Below are 12,750 nucleotides of genomic sequence, written 5' to 3'. Positions count from 1 at the left end.
GACTTCAGTTTCCCCTTCTTCCACCCCCAAACCATTTCATTTCGCTACGCTGAAAAATTAACTTGAATTCATTTCAGCCTCTCTGGCTTTTAACTCCTGGCCTGTCTCCTGCCCAACTCCAGCCTCTTCCCCACCCTCCTCCAGACCCCCGATCTCTGAAATTCATGGGATGAGAAGTGGCTGAGAGGAGGAATGTGGGGAAAGGATGACATTGACCAGAAATTATAACTGCCTAGACTTATTAGTAACTACAGGTGATCATTATTCTCAGTAATTTTCAGTAGCAGCTGAACCCACAATGCATATCTATAGTTAACATTATGCTTGGCTTCCATTTTGCACTATGGTTTTTGAAGAAAAAAAAATGAAAGAAAAATTCCAGATGTATTCTGACTACATATGAAAACTCCGTGTGCTGCAAGTTTTGCAAAAAGTGAATCCACCTTTGAAGTAGGAGTCACTCGGCAGCTATTCCAACCAGGAAACCTGAGTTCTGGTGCTGCACCTTAATTCAGAAATAGTTGTTATTCCTCTCTCAAACAAGCACTTGCATGAAGTCTTTGGAAGTCTTTGAAAAGATATTGCCTCTAAATCAAAAAACAGAGAAATTCAGTTTAATGGAATTACAATCTGCTTTATTTCATGCAGGGTGTTTCAGTGTGTTTGGGATTTGGTGCAACATTGATCCCTAAAGAAGCAAGACCAAGCCTATTAGGCTACAGGCTTGAAGGACCTCTTTCTCCAGATAGGTTTGGAGTAACAGAAGATACTTCTGCAGCTGAAACTAAAGGAATGCGTTACTTTGAGGTGACCTAAATGATTTTGGAACTGCCAAAGGGAGAAACACATTCTCATTCTGCACAGAATTTCCATGGAGAAACAGGAAGGACAGCAACTTACAACATGCCTTGCTACTAACCCCAAAATATTCACCCATTCAGATACTTAGATGCAAATCTTAACAACCAACACACATGACAAACAAACATAACAAGATTGGACCCCCTCTTCTAAAACAAACTTCTATTCCTCTATGCTAATTAAAATTAAATAGCCTCATATCACAGTATTTTAAACATATAACTTTTGAATCTGTACTTGGTGGGGGAGGGGAAACACCCCAAACTTTTCAAGGGCAAAAGAAAGCCCAAGAAGTTAACATTACTAAAATTAGGCCAAATACTGCATTAACAGCTCATAAGAGCTGTTTACCAAGTACACTTTCAGGATTAACTTCAGAAGTGGACACGTCTGCTTCCTAAGCAGAAGGATTCATTAGGATCTACTGACATGGTAATTCAAACTCCTTCCTTGCTCCCCACCGAGCAGCCCTTTATTTTCATGAATTAGTCATTTACAATGAGGTCCTACCTTATCTCACAGAAATTGCTTTTGATTTCATTAGTTAGTCCAAATTTTAAACAGTAGATAATAAATGCCCATCCCCTCTGACACACAGTTCTGCTATCTATGCAGATAAACTGCCAAGTATTAACTCCATAACTCAGACTGCGTACTAAGACTGTGAAGACAAAATTGTATTGTCTGCAGGACCAAAACCAACTCTGGACATTTAAAATTGGTCATGGCTTTTAAACTATGGTTGTGTTTAAACTACGCAGCACAGAACAATCCCATGCACACATATCAGCTTGAATCCCAAACCAATGTACTCACTACAGCACTGCAGTATACCCTTCTTTTGGCACGTCTACTTAACTGGGCACACCACCCCACTAGTACGGCTACCCTTGAACTCGTTCTACACATGCAAGCATTGCGTTCAGTTACTCAGACCTTCACAGATTGAAGGTCACCGCAGAGACTGGCCACGCTGTTTGGCACACGTTGCCTTCAACAGCATTGCTTAGCACCACTGCCACCGCGAGTCTGTCATCACTTCACACTCAGCCACTCTACATAGGATTTTAAGATACAAACGAGAAATTATGAGAGATGTTTAAAAAAATAAACTACCCAATAACTTAAGGTATTATAGCATGTGGGAAAAGAAGGCAATCTTACTGAGCTGCAAACACAATACTTCTAGGATGCTGGGTTTTGTGAACATTGAGCAAAAATGGGGCTAATTAAATACTTACCTAAAATAAATGGGTATCAAGGATAAAGAACTCCAAAGATACCATACCCTAGATCTCAGAAAATTGTTTTTTTACCAACAGCTTCAGAACCACAAACATAGTCTCCTTTAAATACATCAATACCATTTACTTGCTTTGGCAGAAATGCAAGTCTATATGAATACTTTTCCAAAATTAACTGTTCTTATTACACAAACATAATAGCTGTTTAAAGCACCTTCCAAAAGATCTCCACCAAGTGGTATTTTAACTAATAATATTACCCATTTAATAGTGATCTCAAGATAATTTTAGAAAGAAAGAAATATATTAAAATCTTCAATATTGAGTCAGCCAATGCAATCTGATGAAATACATAATTCTGGTTACTCAATAAAATGGTATTAAATGGCCAAAGGAAAAAAGAAATAGGTACTTTATTAGCTATTTCCCCACTTCTAAGAATTCAATAAATAATGTCAAATGGTGTGTGTGATAGCTAAGTATACTGTTCAACTCCCTAAAGACCTATGCTCTTACAAAACACTTGAGGCAGGGAGAAGTATTTCTACTTCGTGTTGAATATACAGAAAAACTCTAGTGAACTCTCAACACATTTCAAGAACTTGTACAGAATTATACAGCAGGGAAGTTTTCATAAATCCTTTTCTGACAGATCCTATATCAGTACATTTGTCACTAGAGAGTGGAGCAAGCGTGATTAAGTTTAAAAACCAAACCTGAACAACAACAAACTACACAGCTCTGGTACGAGGCAGAAGGCACTCATGCTAGGGATAGCCAAGCAGACCAAGGTCTTTGTAATCATTATAATCTGCCCCACAGAAATATTGGCCTGGGAGCAGGCCAACCGACTTGAAGGTCCTGCTGTAGGGGGGTTGTCTGAGGGCAGGGAGCAAGTGGCACAGACCCAGGTTCAATCAAACAGGTTCTATTAAACAGCCACCCCAGGCTAACAGTGGCAATGTGTTCACTGAATCTGAGCGAAAAATGTAGTAAAACAGTACTGAAAGGAAAGTCTATTCCTCAGAGGCTGTGACTTCACGATTTTCATTAAAGCTTTTCAAAATTGATGCAGAAGAATTCGCCTGGTAAAACAAGTACCACACCACACCACCACCAGGCTTCTCCACTCTTCAAGTTCCCTTATCCAAAACCAGCGGCAAAGACTAAAATCAACATTGTTTCTAGTTCCAGAAGCATTACAATTCATGCTATTTTAAGAGGGATTAACTTTTTACAAAAATGAAACTGCTAATATGAGATATCCCCATCCTGAAAACTTCCTGACTATATTTCAGATTGCCATAGGCAGCATCCAAATGCAAGGGTCCTCACGCCTACCAGCAATAATCGAGAACATCCCTCTGTTATTAAAATCAGTACCAGTGTAAGGCTGTTACTTGGTCTTTCAGATTAAGCTTTTCACCCTCACCAATAGCTAACTCATTCTGCAATCCTTAAGGTTAAAGTTAACATTTTAATTTGTACAGTGCAAAGCAAAATTCTGTCCTCTTGCCCCCCAAAATTTTACTCAGCTGGCTTATGTTCGACAGCAGTATTCAATGCAGAAAATGAAAACAGATTACTACTATTTCTGGGCAACACTTTCAGTTTCCATTTTCCAAATGCTCTGAAAAGAATAAAGTACCAAATTCCCTTTAGAAGGGTGCAGTTCAGAAGACTTAGAATAATTAAAACATTTCAAAGGAGTTAAACTGTCTTAACTATTGCAATTTTACTTCAGAGAGCTCCCATTGTATGAGAAACTACTTTACAAACAAACCAATGGAAAACTAGAAACAACTTGCCCAAGACCATAAGAAAAATAGAATTTTAAAATAGCACATGGTTCAAGCTATTGTTTTATCCCTATTATTCAAATTTTTAAACTTTAAATGATGGTCCCTCTTGAATTCACAGATAATTTAACATACATCTGAACTTCAGAATTAATTATCCACATCAAGGAACTGGCTTGAAAGACTGCAATCGCACTGAAGTTACAACTGTGACTATCACATCAGTTAATACAGATATTAACATTACAGTATATACTAATAATAACTTTCTTAAATTAAGTGCACAATATCATAAATAAAAAATAATAATTAAAGTGTACCTTTTCTTAAACAAGTGAAGTGCATCATAAAAACATTCCAAGACCTACCTAGAAAAACCTAACAGAAAACAACAAGTCACCCTTGTAAGCAACACTAATGGAATTAAAACATTTGTGACTTTGTAGGACAAAGCCTAGGAACACTATGGAGTTCAGTGTCCTTCAAACACAGTACTGCCCAGAACAGGACATTCATACAGATACCTCGTTACGCTCTAATCACTTAATTGCTGCCATACAGCATAAAGTTAATCACTCAGCAGGAGATTGCCAACAAGTTACAAACTCTTCCCGTCTCCACCCCCCCCCCCCCCCAAGATGAAGCAAAACCATGACACTGAAGTGCACCCAGAAGTTAACCGAAAAACCCTCCATGGTATCTGGACCATGGCAGCAAAGCCACTACATCAATCACATCCAGCACTGGTTACCTTATGCAAGCTACTCACTGATGTAACTCTATACATAGCACATGGCCATAACCCTTTACAAAGGTAATATTACCAGGAGAAGTGTCTACGATTGACCGGAAAAAGGGACCTAATCCTTCCCAAAAAGTGACGGGTTCTTATGCTTTACTGTTTTTTATGCATATAGAAATAGGCCAAGCCAAGCCAAAAGAATTAGAAGATCAAAAAATCCACACATGGTGTCACTAGGGTACATGCTCTTCAACAGACTAGGAAAGTAATTTTCTTTTATCATTCTCCTCAAACTGTATCAAGCCTTATGCAGTCAGCAGCTCAGCCAGCAGCTCAGCCAGCTCCTTTTCATCCATGCCAACAACCAGCCACAAATGACAGAAGCTGAGCATCTACAGGTTGATCTTAATTTATTTCTAGAGAACAGTACACATACTGAATTTCAATGCATATATATTAGTTCATTTTTAAAGCTACGTAAGAAACTCAAAACGTGAAACAGTAAGGATAGTAAGCAGAAATTTTAAAGAAGTCTATGACCACATCAGTCCTTTAAAAGGTTTGTCTTTCTTCACCTTCAAGGGCAGCTGTCTGCTGCTCTGCTAAAAATGTTCACTGCAGCTACAGGTTGTTCCTACAGCCCAGTCCCAGACAAGTTCAATATGACAGGGATACTCGAGTTATATTTCACTGGTTCTGGCCATGAAAAGAATGAAGCCGGCAGACTTTTACCTCATTCCACTACGGTGAGAAGTTCACCATTTCGGTAATGTCTGTGGACTGGGTAGCTGGCCTGCCTGCTGACGCATCCCTCGGAGGTTTGGTGGGAACCTTCTCGGTGTTGCAAACAGAAGAGCACGCGTGTGTAGGACACAGGAAAGGACTTCTCATAAAGAAAGAGCAGACACGTATGTCACCTCATCTGCTTGAATCTGGGCCTGGACTTTCCTCTTAGCAGCAGGGTGGGAAGCCAACCTCCCTAGCAGACAATGACTACACGATCTTTAAAAGTTCAGCTTCCATCTTGTCTGGAACAACATCTAAAAGTAAACTTGGGGAGTGGGAGCAAGGCAACAAACCTACACCAAACAGGACAGTCTTTACTATGCAAGCTAAAAATAGCTAGAGTGAAAAGAAAATCTCCAAGGCTGATGTAGATACACACAAGGAAAACACTTTTTGGAATGGAAACAATATGCTACATTTCATACTGCATTTCTGAATCTTTTGTCTCACAAAGTCCTTATAATCTCAATTTTCAAAAAGCGTACTGAATGCTGCACAGCTCATTGGTATCACTGCCTGACAATACGCACTAAACTCTGCTGGGTCTCCCTCCAAATGTCCCAGACAACGCCAGCTACCTCAGCATATACATACAATAACACCAGAAGGCAGCACTTCTCTTTATCTTCTGCTACCTCCAAGACTTGGAAGTCCATATATGAAGCACATTCTAAAATTAAGTCCACTATAAATGTTTATAAATTGGCAGAGACATTCAAATATAGAGCAACTGATGACAACAATTAGCCTTTTTTTAAAAGTATCCGACTTTCATTACATATATTTGAGAAACACACAGCAGAACAGTTACACCAAGGTTAGCCTGCTGGAAAATCTGGCACATTCCAGCCATATAAGAGATCACATTAAAAGCACCACTGGCATCAGATTATGAAGAGACACTCAGTGTTATCACAGTACCCTATTAGAAATTGACCTATACCCAGATTTGTTCTATTATCTACAGAATATCCCCAGACCTACCTCTAAAAACTGCTGTTGATATGGCTGCCCTTCTGTTTGTATATTCCTCTGTAAAGCAGTCTATGAACTCAGGAGGAAATGTGCATGTTCAAGAACAAGGCAAGTTCTTAAAGTGATGTGAAGCTACTTGCCATTAAACACAACACCCCTATATTGCATGATTCCAGAGTCTCACAAAAGATGCTAAATACCTATAAAGAAAACCCCAATCTTCACCCACCAGAGGTGATGTGTTCTTTATGTATGAGATGACAGCGCATTGAAAAGACAAAACAGTGAATCTGAGCACTGATAAGAGTTTCTGTTATAAAAAAAAAAAAGATTCCTTTACCGAGCTATAATTTCACTAGACTGGAAGTGAGGAGTAGGGGTCTCACTATCAACATGAGGAGACGGGAACTGTTCCAGCACCATTGCACATAACCTAACTATATCCTCTTCCCTTTTTTCCAGTAGTTTCTAATTCAGAAAATTAAAAGCAAATCTTTGTAGCACAGATACCCTCTGTTACCAACAGTTTCAGACTATTTCAGTCACAACCACAAACAGATTTTTAAGATCTCTGTAATAACAGAGCATTGGAAATCTTGCTAACCTTAATCTTATTAAAATTTAGCCTTTACACTATAACAATAAAACTTTGTATTTGTAAGGAAAGAAAGCACATCTTCATTCACTGCCACCCTCACTCCAAATCTATTGATGAAGATTCACAGAGACCTCAACCAGCTACATGGTTGTTGCCATTGCTAAAATTAGACTGGCTCCAAAATACCCTGAGTGACTGAGAACTGTGAATTTCATACAAGTAGGTTTATTTTATAACAGATTGGCATTAGCAGACTTTACAGCCTGTTTACAAAGGTAAAAATTGAAGTGTTCACATTAAACCTTGAAAGCTGTAAAATTATTCTGCTGCTCCAGGTAATTTCTTCCAGCAATTGCTATATTAAAGCAGGGGATAGAGCTGTACCTGACTTAGTTTCTTTATAGACAGGCTTGATTACAGATAATGAATCAATTTAGGAAATACCTCCCTTCCAGAAAGGATACTGCATGTGAGGATTTGTTACCTTAAAATAAGGAACAGCAGCAGCAAGGAGAAAAATACCTCTGAAATAAAGAAGAAACAAACTTTTCTTTATCAGTGAATTACATACCAAGGCCACAGACACAGTGTCCTTTAGACTAAGCCAAAAAAGAATCTGCTGTTTGTTTCATAAAATCACTTAAGAATGTTTGCAACTAACTGTAAATGTCAAGAATATTAGCTGTCTGTTTTCAGGAATTTTATAAGTATAGGTCCTAAAGCCATAGAGTAAAAAGATACCATTGCTACATAGTCCAGCTTCATGTGCATCACATCTTTTTCTCTGTAGTGCTAAACCTGGCTAAATACTGCAGCTTTCATAGGTGGGGGAATTACTACTAAATCACCAAATATTAGGAAGCCTGTATTTCTTTGGGGTCTTTTTGGCAAGAACCTGTTTGAAACACTGAATGCAGATTTTTTTCTAAATCATTATAAAGCATTAGGTTCACCTATTGCAGAAGAAAAAAATACTGACTCAATGTAAGACCTATCAGAAGTACAATGGCCTAAAAGCCACAGTTACTCAGTTTTCCTTTTCCAGCTCATGACACAATCAAATGCGTCCTCTAAAGCATATAGAAAGCCCAGATTTATCAGAGACCTGTCACACAATTTCTGTTCTTGTTTTCCTTCAGACTTCCCAACTCAAATGATCTAGTGTGAAACCTTCACTTCTCATAGCCAGACCTACACGAAAGCTTACTAGCACAGTGTGGATGTAATTCTTAGTTAGTGAACTATCCTTTAGGTACAAAAGCTGCCACCCAACTCATGAGTAAGAAGCAAGACCCAACATTCTGTATGGGCAGAGTGAGACAGAGCACATTTGTTACAGCTGGAAAGTTGCCCCAAGTTAAAAAAAACCACCCTCACGAGAGGGTATAAGGACCAGAATGAAATTCTACAAAGTCACCATGAGGTCTAATTTAATTCAGTCTGAAAGGAAAAAAAAAAAATCATTGGTAACGGAGCATCTCCATGTTTTTTCCTCACTTCAATGTCAGGCGATTAAGATTTCACAAAGTTACAGATGTCTTTATTCCAGCCACTAAGAGAGCCTTGCTACTTCCCACCAACAAACAAGGTCTTTAGTCAGCAATCATCGTATCTGCTCCTGGAGAACGTGAGCCATGTTCTGCTTCCTTTGAACTTTAAAATTGCCTGTCCCATAGTCAGAATAGGCTTCTCTCATGCTCTTTCTGTAGCTTAAGAGCAGCACTTGGATAAAGTTTCACACTGACATTTTTTTCCCACCATTGAAATCATGCTAAAGGTAGAATAAATGGCATTTGACTTGTAACGGTCTTTTGGTTGTTCTGAACTGAAGGTCAAATTAAATCTGGTAATTTGTCTACCTCTGTTTCTCATTTGGAGCATGACAGAATTGGACAAAGGAATAACTGGTTATCCCGTACAGTGACTGATTTTAATCAAAAGGTATGAATATAAAGCTAACTTTGAAGTCTACAATGCCCTTGAGAACTTGGCAACAACTCATACAGGAACTCTGTTTCAGGAATAGACATATTTAAAGACACAGGCTGAAATCCACTGCCAGCTGCACTAACGATAACAAACCAAAGCAACAAACATGGCATATTTGAATGAGCAAGGTGTTAAATCTTAGCATGGATCTGTGATAATCCATGGAAGTATTAATAAGGGTAAGAATTTTCTCTAAACACCTTTGAATTTGCAGAATACATAAGTCATAAAATAAGAAGCGTCTCTCTCAAAACAGTCTACTTAAGAGTCAAACAGTTAACCTCATGCCACTAGAATTTCATGCATGAGTGGTCTTTCTATCATCAGATCTCTTCAGGCTCTCGGACCCCACAACACACCAAAGTGGTGGGAGGGTCAAGGACAACTGCAGTCAGAGCAGAGTCCCAGCACTACCTGCGTGAGTGCTTCCAAGTGCTCTAATAAAGATAGGCAAAGAAAGGAGGGACAGAAGAAGCAGAAAACCTGGCCACATAGAAAGGATTGACTCTTCCTGCAATTAATGCCCGAGGAAACCAGATACGTTGCTTCAAAACAGCAAAACATACCTCTGGATGTGGCTTCCATTCCAGCAGATCTAGCTTCTGCCTCCAAGTCAATTGCCTATAACATTTATTTTCACTTGACTCTAAAAAGAAATCAATAGCATCTTCTACTTAAGTCAGCAGGGAATGAACAAAAAAATAATCATACCGCATGCGAGGCCCAGTTTATATGTTTAAAGCCATACTGTTGGAAACTGTCCCCAGTTTGTATCTGTACTCTTATTTAGCCCAGAACCTTTATCCTTAAGCGAGCAAACCGACACTCCCAGCACACACAGGAAGCACACCTGTTGCTTTGCCTATTGGAAAGCCTGACCTCAGTGTCATTTCACCTACCAGATGAATGACCCTAGAATAATTCAATATCATGAACTCTGTAGAAAACAGATGACAACTGAGAAAGAAACAAGCAGTTATGCATTAGCCTCATCTGAAAAGATTTAAAAACTGCTAATCCCAGGAGAGACAGAAGCAAACATGAATAATACCCTTCAGAGATCCACTATTCCAATAATCCCAGCTCCTCCAATCTTTCTCACAACCAGAAAAGTCAGTGCTGCTTTCCAATAAAGTTTAAAACAAGCAAATAAAACACACACACATACACAAAAACCCAAACCAACCACACACCAACCAAAAAAAAACCAACCCACACTTACAGACGCCAATTTTGCAAAGATCAGTTAACACTATCTCTACAACATTCCTTCCCTTTCAGTCTGACTAGATACACTAATATTTCATAAATTCTCAAAAAAACCCCACTGCTAAATGAAATAATTGTGCTCCCACAGAAAAGTCTAAGAAAATATTAATAAGAAATTCAGATACAGAAGTATCAGTTGATTTGAAGACTTTCACCGGATTTTGTTAGCAACAAAGTGTGATTAAAAAGGTTTCTGTGCTTTTTTTCCTTCTTGTATCTGTTGAAATAGCTGAAGTTCACAAGAGGTATAATAATTTCTAATATCATCACAACTAGCATTTTTATCTGTCAGTCATCTAACTTATAGTCAAGTGATCTATGTAAACCAAGTCCCCAGAGCTGGGAGGGCTTTTATAAACCTAAACTATTTTGATACATGATGCTGGTAAGTCAAGTCAAAACAGTAAAGTTTTTGTATTTGCTACACAAGTAGAAACTGTTCTTCATTTCCTAAAGTCACATGCTGAGTTAGCCAATTTATTCTAAAAGCAGTTGTCCTGGACCAGTTTCAGCATTCCTTCAGGCAAACACACTGTTACTGAAACAAATAAATCTTTTTTAAGTTCTAATACTTTGTTTCAGTAAAAGAGAATAAAAAATTGCAGCCTGTGTCAGTTCTCAAATGCCAGCAAAGAAGCTCAAGAAACAACATATCAAACGACAAGCAGCAGAATGTGAGAGCTGCCAATCACTTCTGCTAACGATCCCTTCCTCGATCATGTACGTAGACCATATAATCTCCTGAACTGTACGTTAAGCAGCAGCAAGCCCATGAAAACAGAATCTTATTTCACAATGTAGAACTCAGCAGTTAAAAATAGAGGAGAAAGACCTGGGTCAGAAGGCATCCATGCAAATTATGAGCTTGATTAAGGCCACAGAAGAGGCAAACACACCCTTTCAGTAGGCATTTTCAAAAGTTATGGGAATATTGAACCTTACTAACAAACCTCTAGTGAAGTTTGCTTAGAACATTCCACAGAAATTCTGGTTACTTGTGCAAACACATCTGTGGCATTCTGAATCGTGGCAATTTCCGGGACTTGGGGTTTTTTGTTGTTTTTTTGTTTTCTTTTTAAATCATGCATGATGTGAAAATACTCATCTTGAAAGTAAACTTATGAAAGAAACTTTACAACACTTCTAGCTACAATACAACAGATTAGATCGGATGACCCAGAAATACACCGACATATTCAATTTCTACATCAAGTAGTTCACATGAGAAGAACTTAGCTTCTGAGCTAGCCCCTGTTTTACCTTGCTTTCCACCCTCTTACCAGGTAGGGGGCAGAAAGGAATCTTTCTTCCCCTTCAAACTCTTACTTCCTTTTCCTGCAGCACTGTTGGAAAACTCTTAACCCCCTCACTCTGTAACAGGAAACTTCTTATCCTCTTCATCTCTAAAAAAACCACGACTAAATCTTGAGAGGTTTTCCTTCACAGCTTATTATGAGCTAATTTATGCACGAGTCTTCCTCTGCAAGCTTGGCAAAAATCTTTATCCGTTCCTCTCTCAAACGCAACCTCTTCTACATCTCATCACCCACGCTCACCTCCTTTCTTCCTCAAGCTCCTACCACCACCACTACAATACCTTTGTACTTGCCATAGTAGCAAATGAAATACCGGCCGAATTCTATTTGCTTTCTGAAAGGCTAAGGGCTGTACAGCTCATTTCTGCACTTGGTTTCAGGGAGAGTAACAGAAGAAAGGAGAAAATAGCCATAGAAGAGACCATATGCAAGAGCTTGTAGGAAGCACTAAAAATTACTTATCACCACTTGCACTATCCTCTTGGGCAGGAAGCAAAGCCACAGTGTAGGTGCACTAGCAGCTCTCAGTAAGGCACAGTTATGAAATACCAACGATCTCTTCCTAGATTGGGGGTTTTTTATTAGAATGCATTGCAGGCAACTAGTTAGACAGGTCTGGGTTAGTTCTGCTGCTCTCTCTCACACATATTAAGAGCACTTAGTGGTAACAAGTATTTTCAGGATTTGCAGGTAGATCTAGTGTATAGGTTTACTTAGCTATTGAGAGATGATAGTGTGGTATGAACAACTTCGGCCATTCTGCCTTCCTCAACATAGTGAGTTTCATCAAGAAAAAAAAATATGAAAGCGAGAAGCAAAACACAGCTTTTCAGATACCATCATTGGTAGAGATTTTGCTGCAGAGAAAGGTAATTGTTCAGGATCAAACACATTGCTTTCTGACTTGGGTCAGTATTTCTGTGATTTACACTGTCACAGGATTACATTAGTAAACAGCAACTACAGCTGAAAACTCAAATTTCTTACATTCAAGACAATGTCAAAGAGAGGAAATAATAAGAAGTAAATACATAAATTATTGTAGACTCTCAAATATCTTACAAGTATGGACTTGCATTGGTACATAACACTCCAGTTTCACATTCAAGAGAGTATAATCCTTGCCACATCAATGAGTTGCCTCTCTCAACAGTAAACTGCAGTACACACA

At 38.7% G+C, this 12,750-nt stretch overlaps 1 protein-coding gene across 2 annotated transcripts in view; it reads right to left on the bottom strand.

The window, feature by feature from the left end:
* The window catches only part of CDK19 (cyclin dependent kinase 19), a 128,498-nt gene that overhangs the window by 110,094 nt on the left and 5,654 nt on the right, over positions 1 to 12,750 (bottom strand). The window contains exon 1 of one of the 2 annotated variants that reach the window (XM_075046808.1): positions 9,561 to 10,003. The exons of the other annotated variant lie outside the window; for it this stretch is intronic. The gene's annotated coding sequence lies outside the window, so the exon portion shown is untranslated. Of the gene's footprint in view, positions 1 to 9,560; positions 10,004 to 12,750 lie in introns of those variants that run through there. 2 annotated transcript variants of the gene reach the window in all.

The sequence above is a fragment of the Buteo buteo genome, chromosome 15 (genome assembly GCF_964188355.1).
Source record: "Buteo buteo chromosome 15, bButBut1.hap1.1, whole genome shotgun sequence".
Lineage (NCBI taxonomy): Eukaryota > Metazoa > Chordata > Aves > Accipitriformes > Accipitridae > Buteo > Buteo buteo.
This window is presented reverse-complemented; position numbering and strand designations above follow the sequence as displayed.